Raw genomic sequence first — 16,575 nt, forward strand, 5'->3', positions numbered from 1 at the left:
GTTGCTAGTAGTTGCCACGATTGGCAGGCGGGTTGACAACCGCAGTTAGGCTTTGGTGATATGTTAAAAGAGACGCTGTTGCTTACCTTTGACCATTAATTTTCCTTGATCGCCTCTATGCCGTAAAAGAGTCCATTCTATGCCGGGATCACACGACATACCAAATATTACTAAGTAGATACTAGCTTGGTTTTCAGAATCAAATTATTGGAATTAATATCTACTTTAGTACACATATGTGTACATATCTAATAAATTTAGCAAATGAAGTTTGTCAAAATTATTATATATTTTCACCTGGCAACCCTAGCTTGTTATTAACTGAGAGCAAGCAACTCGGGTGCAGTGAATTATAATTTAGTTCATTTTTCTTTTAAAGTTTTATTGAAAAGTCTTTTAAGAAGTCATTAAAAATCTTATAGTTGCAGAACTTAGCTGTGGGATCTTAGGCTATATAGGAAGCTTAATTTTTTTTGCGACTTTATTTTAAATTTTACCTGTAATACATATGCAGCACTGCCCTATTAATATCTTATTTAATATTATAAATACGAAAGTTTGTTAGGATGGATATATGGATGTTTGTTACTTTTTGATTCGGAAATTACTGAATGAATTTAAATGAAATTTGGTACACGGATAGGTTATATTTTAACTTAGCACATAGGGTGCTTTATGTACTGATTCCTGTGGGAGATGCTATAAATACAATTACTACTTTATATATGAGTAATAAGACTAGTTTTAACTTTCACTCGAAAGATTTCAAAAATATCCAAATCGATTTTGAGTCTGCGATATACTTACGAAATATAGCCACAAAAAAATTTAGACAAATCGATAGTCGTCTGTTTTTGAAGTCAAAAATTACTTCAATTTATAAAGTAAATTAGTTTTGCTAAGTCAATGAGTGAAGGATTTACAAAACCAGATCAATAAAAGAGAAAGTTATTTAGCTAGTGAATTTTAATAGCCATTTTATATAATTGAATGAATAATCTGATCCATGTAAGGAATAAGCTTAGATTTTATAGATAATATATTATATTATTATAGCTTCAACTTAGATTATACAGTTGGCAATTAAGTATACAATGTACAGGCAACGAATATAATGGACTGACATTTGGATCTCTCTGGCTACCCCTTCACAGTTTGGGTGTAACGACACGAATTGTTCCAGCCTTCTAACTATTTATTGATTGATGTATACGCAAACAAAGCCACGGACATTGTTAGTCGAATAGTTAATAATCTACATTAATATTATAAAGAGGAAATATTTAAATAATATTATTTTGTAATAACTAAACTCAAAAATTACCCAACTGATTTAAAAAAAATGTATATTATTTAAGAAAAATTTAAAACCCTTACGAAATGATTTTCACCACCGTACAACTCGCCATAAAGTTTCATCCCAATCATCTGGACGAGTGGCGGTCTTCCACCGTGTGTTTTCAAGGCACTTTCTTCCACGCACAACTATTCTTTGGAATCAACTTCCAGCAGCAGTATTTCCGAACCGATACGACAACATAACCTTCAAGAAAAGAGTATATTCCTTTTTAAAAGGCCGACAGCACACCTGCAATGCCGCTGGTGTTGTGGGTGATCATGGGCGGCGGTAGTCACTTACCATCAGGTGAGCCGCATGCACGTTTGCCCCCTGTGTTGTAAAAAAAAAAATACAAGAATGTTATTCAAAGTATTAGAAATTTGCTAGCTAATATAAAATACTATTTTTTCTTTTCATTTATTCCGATCTACCCGTGCGAAGTCAGGGTGAAAAGCTGGTAATTTAATAATATTCTAATAATATTTAAACCAAACTGACGTTAAACGACTTTTGTTGTCATTCTTACCTACGTATCATCTTTTTCTAGTACTCTACCAGCGTAAACCAATAACAAAGATGGGATCACAATTCCACTTTCATCGATAAAAAAAACTCGGTTAGATTTTTAGGTTGACAATGTGTATTGTGAAAGAGAAATGCCAGTCAGACTTTGATAAGCTTATTCCCAGGAATATAGCAGGAATACACTGTTACAAATTAGGATTGTTACACGTGCGCCCGAAAAAGAGTATTCATTTGTAGTCACGTATGTTATTTTTGATATTTTGTTCCCTTATATTGTCATGTAGATAGTTGGATTACAGATGGATATGATCTGAGAGCTAAGTGTCATAGCTGCTCAGCTTAAAATAATTATCTAAAAATAAAATTATATATGTAAAAATGTATATATATATATATATATATATATATATATATATATATATATATATATATATATATCTAAAACTAACTATAAGCTAAAGTTTGTCAAATAATTACTATTACAGAAAAAATTAATAATTATTTTATTTATTTAGTTCCATTCTTTAAAAATCAGACAGTTCCATAGTTTTGAAAAAGAAATACACTGGGTATTTGATTATAGCTATTTTGTTTAATTCTGCTACTATTAATATGAAGACTGACCACCATTGTTATTACCAGAAGTTCCACTATCTTTCAGCCATCAATCTCCGACTGGCATTTTGATCGCGCACGTTTTGCAACACGTGTTTGACCTCTAAACGAGGCATCTTTAGTTAGTCTATATTTACAGTATAACAGTTAAGAAATATACCTCAAACTTCCTTTGTGTTTATGAATAATTTGCACAGAACTATCAAATTGAGCTATATACACATAATTATGATTTCTTTAAACTATTATGTGTGTATCGTGAAAGAATTTTATTGTATGTAAATTGAACTTAATCTCTTTTCTAACAAGTCTACATTTTAAACGTCAACAAACATTTGTTACCTATTAAAACATAAGTATTTAAATTCCATTTTATTTTACAGTCCAACAGTATCCGAAGGAATTCTTTTGAGCTGATTCTATAATTAAAAGTTTTATTAAAAATCATGATCAACAAAACAATTTTTGCTGTTTTCTTTGGTATAATCATTGTAACAGCACATATTCCCGTAATTTCCGTTTAACTGACAATCTTCTTCTCGGAACACCATCACATCGTTCTGGATTTATGTCTAATTTGTTCACTGTTTGCAATAAGCCTCGGAATAGAATGCCTATGGATCTTAGCATGGCACCGAGTAAGTTTATATTCAAAAGAAAGTTGTTCAATTATTTGTTGAAGCAATAAATTTAGCACTAACATAACTAAATATACATTATTTGGAGAATATTTTTCTAGTCCATTAAAAAAATATATCGGAGGGGGGGGGGATCACCCTTATCATTAAGGGGTATGAAAAATAGACCCAATATGCGCACAAAATTTTATAAAAATCGGTAAAGCCGTTTCGGAGGAGTTTGGTAACAAACACCGTGACACGAGAATTTTATATATTAGATATATATAATATTATTCAGTGTAATATTTATTATGTCAATAAGTTTTTTTTTGTATAGTATATTTACTACCACTGTCCTGAAATGCTTTTTGTTTTTACGTAATGGTTAGCTGATGAAGAATGTCATACAGCATTAAGCCTGCCATTTATACAAAATTTATTGTGCAATAAAGGATATATAAATAGATAAATATTTATATAAAAAAATGTGCAATGGTATCTATTGGTCTTAAGACCCCTTATATATGTTTTTTCTTAAATACCGAATAATACAAAATTTCAAGTTATAATTTTATTATATATATAAGGTTAACATACCTATAGAGCAGGAGTCAAATTGACAATCTGAAAAATTTACTGCAATACTCTGTTTCTTATTTCGTGTATTTAATGTATACAAATATACAATTATTCATGCATTCGTTTCTTTGCGTGCACTATTTGGTTGACGCCTTTAAATTTACCTCTCACGATAAGGCAAGGTCATTTGTACTAGGTAACACGGTCTCACCACGGCTCACCGTGTTTGTTTATCTATGTAAGTAACAATTAGTTGTTTATAAAAAACTAACCATTTTATATATAAAAAAGTTTGCTTTTATTTTAAATAAGTAGGTATATAATAGTTTTTGTAACTGACGTTTTTATGGATGCAATTAATAAGCCCATTACTTAAAAAGTCGAATTTTTAAATATTTTTATTTTCATGGAAGCATAAGATTCTGATAAAAATAATACACTCATATAGTTTTTAAATAAGTGATTTTAATAAACATTGGGATTAATTCGTCGATTAATATATTATTTTAATTTATTAGTTTCGCGAAATTATTGTTTTATTATAAATTAAATATATAATGATATTTAAATTAATTTTATAGGAATTTAATTTATATTGGCCCTTAGTTTTCGCTGTGATATTAAATTAAATGAATAATTAAATATGTTACCTAACAGTATTAGAAACGTCAGCATGACGAAAAGCTTTGGGAATTTTGCGGGGTAAGCCTAGTAGGAAACAGGATAAACAAACGAATCTCAATTTTATTAACATAGATGCGTCTGCGTCTACTAACAGGTGAGACAACCGCATCATGGTCACTTACCGTCCACCGACCACATGCAGTGTTCGCGGTGCGGTTCGAAAACAGAACGCGTTCGTTATTTGAAATTTAAAAGTTTGTTATTCTTTTAAATTGTCTTTGTGAAAAGTTTAAAAGAAGTAAACAATAACAGTTGTGTTTGTTTTAATAAACTACCAGTGTTATTTGGATATGTGATATTATTTTGTGATACATTTCGAGATTTCGTAATTAATCATTTTAAGGGTAAGTTAATTTAAGTTAATAAATTTTAATTAAATATAAATATTATTTATTACACATTAATTTTAATAGCTTTTTCGATTAATATATTTTTGATATAATTTATAGAAATGTTTTTACTACAGGTAGAATAAACAAAAATAGATAATTTTTAAGTACTGTTATATTTTTATGTTTGTGTTATCTATATATAGATAATAATATTAAATAAATTTATATATACAAATATAAAAAAATAAAAGTGTTCTATGTTTAAATTAAAAGCGAAATCTGTTTCGCGCCTAATATCTATTTTGCTTCGTTCTTCCAATAAAAACGCAGTGATTGGTTACTTGCGCAGTATTCCAATTCTCACATAGAACTAATTTGCTTAATCTGTTTATTAATCACATCATATCTGATTACTTAATCAAAGTGTCACGAAAGTAAAGAAGCAAATAGCTATGTCGATTAAAAACGTATTGTTTACCTATACGCGTAAAATTTAAAAGGAAATACCTACATAAATTAGCATTATAATTCTTCCTAATTAAAATTGATAATTTTAAAATTGAGTCTGTTATAGTCCAATCATTTCTATAATTGTTGAAAATAAATATTTGTGAAAGAACACATAGTGCTATGTGGTCCCAGCATAGCCCTTTCAGACCTGAACGATACGGGCGTGAGTTGTAACTTTAAAAAATTCTAAAACCGCGCGCAATTCATTTTTACGCACGAAGCTGAAATAACATGATAGTGAGATTCTAAACCAGCCAATAAGAAATCATTTTAGCGGTTAGGTGGTGCAGTAGTCTCGTGCGTGCCGGCAAGATGGCTTGGCTCCAAAACACGAAAATATATTTAATCTGAAAGAAAAAAAATCTTGGGTCTGAAAGGCATAGAATAGGCCACCCCTATCTTTCCAATGGGTGTCCTATAAAGCTACTAAGGGAACATAATGGTCGAAGAATGGGTAGCAGGGTCCCTCTTTAAACATCACCAAAAGCTTGTCGTTGCCAACCAGCCTACTATGTGTGGTAACTATTGGCAACACCCTCCTTATGGAGGAAACTTATGTTAAGCAGTGGAGTAGTGTATATCAAGTAGAATAAGGAAAAACTTAATGTCAGGTCGTAACAAGAGGTAAAAAAAATCACCGAAAGGCGTAAAGAATGATAATAGCTCCACCGATAAGAGAGCGGGTCGTGAATGAACGTTATGCTATTACATTTGAAATTCGAACCGATTTTGATAATGCTTTTTGTAGTGCATTCATTATGAATATACCTCGATTTTTTATAAGGAATTAATTTGCTGATAAATTTTCTCTTCATCTTTGTCTATCCTTGTTTTATGTATAAATTTCAATATTTATCATGTTAATTAAAAAACGGTGCAGTTCAGTAACAAAGTAATTATTATGTGATGTAAAACACTGAAGGTTAAAGTATATGTGGGTAATTAATATTCCCTTTTAGTGAATAATTTGTTATATAATCTCCTATGGTTTATTTGTTTTTTTTTATGTTATTGTTTATTACCAACATTTCGAACAGTAGTAAAATATATAGGTATATAAAAAAAATGGAGATATATGGAGAAAATTAGGTGGAGGGATCGAATTAGCAATGAGGAGGTCCTGCTTAGGGTTAAGGAAAAAAGACAAATTATTAGAACTATTGAGGACCGAAGGGGAAAAATGTTGGGACACTTGATATGACACGACGAACTTATGAACATTATAATAGAAGGTAAGATAGAAGGAAGGAGAGGGAGAGGGAAACCGAGACATAGTTACATCAGGCAGATCAAGGAAGGAGTTGGTGTCGTATCGTATCAAGAGGTGAAGAGACTCGCTGAAAATCGTAGTAAGTGGCAAGAGCTCCACCGACAAGAGCGTAGCTCTTAAATAGGATAGATAGATAAAAAAAAAAAACAAAGAAAAGAAAGAAAAAAGTTTTAATTAAAAACAAAATAAATATTTTAACAATTGAACGATTAACAAATGAAAATTTTAAAATGTCTGCAGATTGCTATTAATGCGTTTCTGACACGCAATTAGTCAGAACTGTATCTTTTTTACTAACATTTCAATTAACACTTAGAACTTGACTAACTTGGTATAGATATAGCGGAGCGTTCAGCTCGACCTAATTCCACGGTCGATTACCAACAGGTATGATTCTGAATAGAACAGGATTTGCTGATTCTAGATCTGCAAACTAAATATGAATATAGATTAAGATGAAAGCAGTGAATGCTTCCCTCCAAAAAAATGATTCTGGAAAAGTCATCTATCCATAAAATTGTTATCGCTTGTCATGATTGAGACATGCCCTCTAACTTTCTGAATAAAGGTGGAATTACACTAAGCTAGCGAAGTATATCGTCTCCCCTCAATTTGTTGACTCAAGTTATTAACCTTATGACCCTTTAGATCAGGCGAGTGAATTATTATTCTTCCCCGTTCTTCTATTTTCTAACTCCAGGACCTATTAACTAATTAAAGGTAGATTTAGATCAATTCAGTGAACTCTTATTTTTCTTTATTCTTCTATTTGCTAACTATATATTCCTATTTTCTAACTAAAGGCGGATTTAGACCAAGCGAGTGAAACTGTTTTTTTTTTTTACATTTCCACTATGTTTTTTTTAGTGTACCTATTTACACAACTACAATAACAAACAACAATTATAATTATTTGACGTATAATTGATGTTATTTTGTTTTGTTTCCAATTCGATAGCAACAAACGTCAGTCCAAAGTTCTAAGTTTTGTAAGTTCGTACTAAGACTAAAATTTAAGATCCAATATTGTCAATAACTAGGGACGCATAAAGTAAACGCAAGCATCAAAACCGTCTATAGATCCGGTTTGCGATATTGCTCAAGCGTAAGTGGTTTGCTAAGCTCTCCTTGACCGAAGGCTTCTTAAAATTATTTATCGATCGTAGTTTAGTTTGATATATGTGTACGAAGTATTATGGTAGTGGCTAGGGCCTGGCGTTCTCTGCATTGTATCATATTGTCAATTTTTCATTGATTTTTAAAAAGACAAGTTTCTTAGTTCGTCTCTTTTTTTTTATGTAATTTGGAGTGGTATGGAAAGTGGCAACCTCCGTCCGTGTTGTCATTCCTAAGGACTATGTTGTATTATGTTTCCGTACTCTGTAATTCCATTCCTACTTCATCCCACCCTTCAAACGGAAACACTTCTATGCAAGCAGAATTACTATGTGGAACAACTATAAGATGTTTGTGTGTACATTTTCCTATTGAGCTATTACCTTTTTGTGTTGCTGCAGTATAAACATATTGTAGATATAAATGTCGTAGTTATTTTAAGACAGATCATCATCATCATCATCATCATACCAGCCGTTACTTGTCCACTCCTAATAAGTCTACCCTGAAAGTGGAGATTTGAGATGACAATCGTAGTTAGGTTTTTAGTAATGTTTTATGAAGGACGTTGCTGCCTATCCCCCTCTTATTAAGTTCCCACGAGAAAGGAAGTACTGACCATATGCTGGGACCATACACCCTTTAAGACATATATATGTAGGTAATCTTTTTGTTAATATTGTTATTATGTTTGTATTGTAGCAAACAAATAAATGGTTATTTATCTTTCACTACATATATTAGTAAAATCGAAGCTTTTAACTGTATATAAAACTAAGAATCTATTTATGCTATATAATAGAAATTACAATAATCAAAATTTTAAAAATAACAAAAATTGTATGAACCATACAACGATTTTTTGCCTTTTTTGAATTTCGTATCTCCCACGACACATATATATTAAAATTTTTGTTATTTATATGAGAAAAATATTCAATTTCACTGATCAAACACTTCCTTAAAAGCACACTAATATTTTCATCCTGTATATTATTATTATTATTACGTGGTTATATTGCCAACGTTCTATCAACCCTGGCCGTTTAGGGACTTTAAGCCCAGCCAATGTTTACGTCGATAGCGGTATTATGGTTGAAATCAATCATGACGTTTCCACATATTGTTCCTTATTCTTATGACAATACGTCACCCCAAAGATATTTAATGCATATAAATGCCAACATAGTAACAGACAGATCCGTAACTACATCCTACAAAACATTAATGAGCTTGTGTTTTCCCAATCGGATACAATCACATTCTGTATGCATATCTTGTATTGCGTATACATATATGTATATTTTAATTTATTAAGTTCACCTTGTAAGCCAATGATATCACTAAGTAAGTTTCAAATGTTTATTCCAATTTTATTTATCATACATATCCAAAATTAATTAAATTAATCGACCCTAATGACGTAAATTCATTCATATATATGTCATCATCATCATCATATCAGCTTTTAACTGTCCACTGCTCAACATAATACTTCTATAACATAATTATAATACTTGGGATTTTGCTAGTAGCTGCTACACTTCGCAGATGGATTGGCAACTGCAGTTAGGCTTTAGAGGTGTTTCAAGAAAGACACTGTTGCCCATCCCTCGCTCTCCCTTGGTCGCCTCTTACGACGCGCGAAAGAAAGCGTGGACTATTCTATGCCGAGATAACATAGATAATATATATAGAGTCATTTTAAAAAAAGTTACTTTATTTTTGTTGAAATATTTGAAGGGAGATGTTATTGAACTTTTATCTACATCAGTTTATTGAACTGTTATAAAATACTTTAAATTACAAACATCGTGTACAGAATGTCTAATTAAATAACATATTATTTAATTAGGCATTCTCAAGATAAGACGTTGAAGCTAATAAGATTTTAATCTGCGTCCTTTTTACTTCTTGTGACTGAACAAAGCCACTCCTTTGTCGTCTACGAATGTTTTGTTTCAAGGGATTATTACAATATCTAATATGTAACATTAATTATTTAAATTTATTGAGTTAATGATGCCACTAACTCAATAAATTGTCGAATAGATTTAAATAATTCAATGAAAAGTTCGTATCTTTGTCATCTTTATTAAAAAATAAAATATTTTACATTATCTCGAAATAGGTATATAACTTTCATCGCATAAGGAGATACATATGTATATCTTATTGTTAAGATTGCAACACTACAAGCATGACAAAATTAATATTGACTAGTAACGTCACTATTTATTTATTTATTCTTCATTGACCACATTACAAATAAAAATGTCTGGTACAAAAAACGGACTTAATATTTTTTATGCAACTTAGAATGGCAAACAAGTTGTCGACCCACCTGATAGTAAGTGCTCAGTGGTAACCGTCATCTATAGACGTGAGCAGTACCATGGACATAACAGAGTATACTGTTTCGCCCATGATACCCTCTATGCGTTGCCATTCCCGAGAACTCAGGTGTTATTTCTCTGTATCCTGTAAATTCACTGCCATATCCCAGCCTTCAAACCGAAACACAGCCATGCAAACACAACTCCTTCATAGTAGAAACACGCAATTTCTCCCAGTCAAACTTCGGCAAAAGAGAAATGCAATTATGCGGTGAAAAACTGAAAATTATTGTAGATAAACAATTAAACATACGAATCCATATACTTTTCTAATTTTAAAACTAATATAATATATTATATATTATATTTAAATGAGATGTTTTATGTAGTTAGCGGTGATATGGAATGTTTAAATCAGAATATATACTCGTAGTAACGCTTTCAGTATAAGTAGTGTAAATAGTGTAGTTTTAATCTATTATATGCCTATGTATGATGAAACAAGTACTTATACTTTTTATATGTAACACATCGTATCCCATGTAACAAACATAAAGCAACCGAATCGAGAACATTCTTCTTTTTTAAGTCTGTTGAATACCGTCTATACCTTTCGATGAAATAATGTTATTTTCTTTTTGGTAAGTGACTACCATTGCCCGTGATCACTCGCAATACCAGAGACATTGCAAGTATGCTGTTGGCCTTTTAAATAGGAATATACTCTTTTTTTGAAGGTTATGATATCGTATCGGTTCGGAAATACTGCTGCTGGAAGTTGATTCCAAAGAGTGGGTGTGGCTTGAAAAATGTTTTGTCGGAATTTCTTTTATAGTATATCTTTATATATTCATGGGAATATATATGTAATAGAATCAGAATCAAAACTGTAAAACTGTCATGTTTTAAATGCTCGTTATAAATCCACAGGTTCAGGGTGAACGAATTCGTACCAATTGTGCACGGGTTGTGCGCGTGCGCATATGGTGCAATCCGTCATTAGAGATGATAGACGTGAGAGGATTTTTTGTTCAACAATTTAGTAATGCTTAGTAATTAATTTGCACACCATAGTGCGTAAAGGACCGTTAGTTGTGAGTCAATAATGTTTTGTGATTTTTCCTTATGATGAATTACTACAATAACTAACTGGGGGATAAAAAGTCGATTAATTTTACTCGTATTACGATTTATTTATTTATTCATTAGTACAAATATGTGTACATGGCGGACTTAATGCTAAAAGCATTCTCTCCCAGTCAATCATAGGGAAGTGTCAGAATACTCGAATGCGGTACTACTAATTATTGATATACATACATACTAAAATTACACACACACACACACACACACACACACACACACACACACACACACACACACATATATATATATATATATATATACGATTCATTTTGAATTATTCATCGACTTTAATAGTCTACTCACTCTGAGATTGTTCCGACACATTGTGCCTCAGAAACATTTCAGGATACACTGTTGTATTTTATTAGTTTTAAAATAAGTATATGTAGTTAATTTAATAAAGAAAATGTTTGAAAAATCGTATAGAAATGTTAAAAAAATTGGGTTACAAAATGAAACATATGATATCATTTTCTTCGTTAGTATACTCGTGCGAAGCCAAGGTAGGCAATTAGTAAAGAACAAATTTTTTATTCACTTTATAGTTACAAATTTGTTCTCATTATTATTGTAATAATAACTTTAATGTTAATTTTCCTACAATTTATATTTTTTTATTTCAATTGAATGGCAACACAGTAATTACATTGTTATTATATTAATAATAGAGATGCATCAGTCATGATTTACAATGTCAGCTCAATAATTTGAATGTAATTTCGGTACATTAGTACCTACCTACCTATGATACAGCGTCCTTCATAATGTTAGTTACATTATTAATACGGCTCTTGCAAATCTAGCTGTATCCTTCGCGCGTAGGATGAAAATTACCTTAATAATGCGTTAATCTAAATAATGGTACATCTATGTACCAAATTTCACAAGAATCTTTTTTAACGAATATTCTTGTCCGGGTCAGAATAATTCATAAATATTCAATCTTTATAAATATTATATTTACATATACACACACAGGCTATTTTTTATCTCCGTCGCTGGTTAAAGCTAGTTATAAATCGTTATAAATCTACTAATTAATCTCTAATATAAATAATATAATAATAATAATAACTTATTAGCTGTTATAAATCGTTATTTAGTAACAACTACTGAAAGAAAAAGGATTCTTAGAAATTGGCTCTAATTGGCTCTATCAGGTCGACCTCGATGCGGTTTTTCCTGGAAACTATAGTGGTAAATTCTTGTACAATTCGTCAGGGTAGGTCAGCATCATTTCTTATTGGTATTTCACTAGCATATATCAATAGCGCAGGCGGAGTTACCATTTTATTTTTACCTATTAAAAAAATAACAATTACGACTAATAAGTCAGTAGCATGGAAGTATTATATCGCCAATCTAGAGGGAAAATTTGTACAAATGTCGTTTACTTGGGTATCTCTGTCCTAATCGTATTTATATGGCTGTGAAGGGTCAGTTTGAAGGATGGGATATGACAGCATAATTACAGGGTACAGAGGCGTAACATCTTAATCCTCAGAAATGGCAACGCATCAGGAATATCATGGGTAATATAGTGTTCTCTGTTATGTTCTTGGTATTATTCTTGTCTATAGAAGACAATGGAAAGTGGTAAACACTTCCCATCAGGTAGGCCGTTAGCTTACTTGTCGTTCTAAGTTGCATAAAGAAATCTAAGCAACGTCGTTTTGCCTTGTCGATCGAGCCAATGCGTGCGAACAGTATGCGAGCATCCCATTAGTTACGTAAAAGATATATGATCCTAATTATCACTGATTGCCTACAATTTGTTATTCGCCATTCTATTTTTATGTCCCGTTGGCTCCCTTTTACAAAGTATAAAAGAAACAAAGGAAAACCGAAATTAACCGCCACAGCCTTGGCTACTCGGTGACCTTGTCTCTAACATTGGAAAAGGATAGGGCGATGGTGCGTGAAATTTAATGACTCATTGTTTTGTATTGAAGTTTGACAGATAAGGTTCGTCTCGTTCGTATTATACAGTAGCAATTTTTTTCTTAGCAATATTTTGTTAGTGCAAATCCATTTACAAGCGACTTCTGAATGAAGTTTCTCGGTTCGTTATTTTTTTGTAACTATATCAGTTATTGTAAACTATAGGGAGTTACAACCGTGTTGGTCCAATTTTGACTTAATTACAATTCAAGTTGCAGTTTTTTATATTTTTTATTTAGCTATTGTTAATAACAGTAATTTTATTTTGTTAAACTATGCAGTATTGTGTATTTAGAAGTAGATTTTCACAATTACGCATCGAGCAATTATTTGGTCAGTATAAAATAGTAAATCATCATAAAATTAATATAAGACTAAAACGAAAGTGAATGCTTACCCTATTAATTACAAAAACTGACACAGTTACAAAAAATAAAAAAATTTAACTTATACTAATGGTGTACTTCTTTTACTTATATTGTACTTCCTTTAAATGTATATCGTAAAGACGGTAATTCTCCGATAGTAAATCCATAATATACAACGACTTCGTCACAGACCTTTCCTGGGTCAAGTGACGTCGAAATGTAATGTGGACGGATATTTCCCCAAACGTTCTGTTCCCCAACAGATCGACAGAGATTCTCCGAAAAGTGTCCGATAATAGAAAATTATATGCAATAAAAACTGATGGTGTTTCGCCGTGGAAAATCCGCTCAATGTGATAATCCTCGGCACATTTTTTATGTGTGCGCGTAGGCGAGGAGCATTTTTTCAGAGGTCAACATTTCCATTTGTTTCGGCTACGTAATCACTTGTATGGATACAGCTATTATATTTTGATATATTTCGATATATTCCATTATTTTTATTATGATGGTAAAATGTTACAAGTCCGTAAATGGGACACATAGAATTGTATTGTAAAACGTACACAAGTTAGTGATGACTCTTCAGTTTATAAATGAGGATTTTTTTAATGGGTGATGATGGAATAGTAACCCTGCCTGCGCTATCGGTATACACTGGCGGGCTACCAGTGAGTGATGATAGGTGAGGATGAAAAAACAGGTCAGTTAGCCCATCGTGATGAATATAAATACACTTGGAATTCAGCACGATGGTTTCCAGGGGGGACCACGTGGAGGTCGACCTGATTGGGTATATTGCTAGCAATGGGGCTCTTAGTCTCCATTGTTAACAATCCCTTTTAGATAGATTTTTCTCTCTATATATGTCTTTTTTCTTTGTATTTTCAGTATAACACTTAATACTAATCAGTTACTGATAATCATAACCAGGTAAACCATGTCTATTATCTATTAAGAAACATTAGAATGATAGGGATAATAGCAGCCCATTGCCTTTTAAATAAGCACTTATACACAAAAGGGGCCACAGACAACCTTCCATACCGAGGTTGTTTTGACTCCAAAGAAACGGTACACGTTATCCTAGAACGTGTAGCCGTGACCTTCAAATGTTTACAAATCCTTGGAGCCATGAGGTTGCTCCATGAGTTCTGTGAAGATACAAGGAAGCTTCTGCGTTTCTAAGCGGAGCTTGATTATGCTGTATTAGTCGCGACTCATACGTGCAGTGGCTCAAATGAGAGGCTAAGCCTGGAAATGACACCGTACCGCTCAGCACCGTATGATAATACCGGGTGATAATGAAATGGTAACCCTGCTTGCACTATCAGTATACGCTGGCGGGGCACCAGTGAGGGGTGATAGGTGAAGATGAAAACAGGTTCGTTAGCCCATCGTGAGGAATTCCACTAGAATTAACCACGATAGTTTCCAGGAGGAACCGCGTGGAGATCGACCTGATTGCTAGTAATGAGGAAATTAGACCCCATTACTAGCAATCCCTTTTCCCCCACTGTACTGCATTGTTCCGCACTGCACTGCATCGAATCGCAGTGTACCGCATCTCACCGCACCATACCACACCACGCCACACATTACGTTACAGGATAAATATTTAACTAAGTTGCAGGTATCATGTTAAAATCTGCACGTGCAATCATAGATCATTCTTGACATACATTTCGTACGTCATTGTAAAACTGAATAGCATGTTCAATACACATGTTCGTATATTTGTTGGGTATGCGTAGCCATAATTATTTTTACGAAACTTGGAATGGTCAACACGTGATGGAGTAGTAACTGTCGCCTATAGATATGAGGAGTACAAAATGATATGCCTTGTACATTGCAATTTCTGAGGACTACGGTGTTATATATAATATATATATGTATGTGCACATATATGCATGTATATCTGTTTCGTAGTCTGTAGCTTCACTGCCATATCATCATCATTATATCAGCTGTTATCTTTAACATAGGATTCTCCCATAGACTGCCATATTAGAACGGTCCAGAGGCACCTGTATCCACTGTCTGCCTGCAAAGCATTTGAGGTAGTCACTTGATCTAGCGGTCGCCCTACACTGCGTTTGCCTATACGGGGTCACTACTACTATATCAATAAATACAGCCATGCAAAAACAGTTTTACGATATAAACACAACTTGAATAGAGGTATTCATAGCGTAGCGTGCTCAAATTGTTTATTGAAATATGTCAAGTTTAAAAAACATTGCACACACACATACACACACACACACACACACATTATATATATAGTTATATTATGTATATTATATATAATATATACATAGATCAATATCGTATGTTCAATGAAATAATATTTGGCAATATCGACCTTGGAAGTTTTATTGATTTATTTACAACTACTAAGTAAATACGTCACTAATTAAAAATTCAGTTACATCATTGTTAATTAAACAATAAAGAAAATTCAAGGAGACCAAGTCAACGTGTAATAGTAAATAAATCGTGTATTACTTACTATTTATTTATACCATATACTTAGATATATAAATAAACAAATATAAATAAAAAATGCATATGCCATCGGTTTATGTTAGTATATTGTTTTTCCATGTGGACGTACTCTTGTGGGTAGTAGAGGTCTATATACATATATGGTTGGACAAAATTAAGGTTATTATTTTTTTTTCATATTTTTATTTGTTTATAAAATTGCATTTAAATGGTTTCATTAGATTTTTTTGATGCGACTTAATTTGACTTAAATATATGACACACTATAATTAAATTTATTTAAGTAATTATTGCAAACAATATTAAAATGTAGTAAAGTTACTTTGGTGGTTAGCGTGGGTGGTTAGACGAAATAAAGGTGATAAAAAAATGCAGGAAAACGTTTAATAATTCAAACGGTCACAGAGTTCGTGGCAGATTTGCTTTGTTTATCAATTTATGTATCTAAATTTAGGAAACATTGATTGTTTACTTGATTTTCATGGCGAGATCTATTAAACTTAAATTGATATTACACTTAATGAGTGTTTTTATAATTTACCGCATCACCAGAGTATCGTAGCACAGTTTAAAGCCTTCGATACGAACACTGCGTGTCCTGTTATCAAGTAAATATAGAAGTTTTAATTGTTTCTAGTTTTCGACTTATATTTATAAGTAAAATATATTACGTTTTTATGATT

General features: G+C 32.0%; 1 protein-coding gene across 5 annotated transcripts in view; it reads left to right on the forward strand.

Moving 5' to 3' along the window:
* Positions 1 to 16,575, forward strand: part of LOC113511506 (uncharacterized) — a 114,331-nt gene that overhangs the window by 34,485 nt on the left and 63,271 nt on the right. Inside the window, exon 1 of one of the 5 annotated variants that reach the window (XM_052902017.1) lies at positions 4,470 to 4,706. The exons of the other annotated variants lie outside the window; for them this stretch is intronic. The gene's annotated coding sequence lies outside the window, so the exon portion shown is untranslated. Of the gene's footprint in view, positions 1 to 4,469; positions 4,707 to 16,575 lie in introns of those variants that run through there. 5 annotated transcript variants of the gene reach the window in all.

This window comes from Galleria mellonella, unplaced genomic scaffold (genome assembly GCF_026898425.1).
Source record: "Galleria mellonella isolate WM207_F2 unplaced genomic scaffold, CSIRO_AGI_GalMel_v1 utg87, whole genome shotgun sequence".
Lineage (NCBI taxonomy): Eukaryota > Metazoa > Arthropoda > Insecta > Lepidoptera > Pyralidae > Galleria > Galleria mellonella.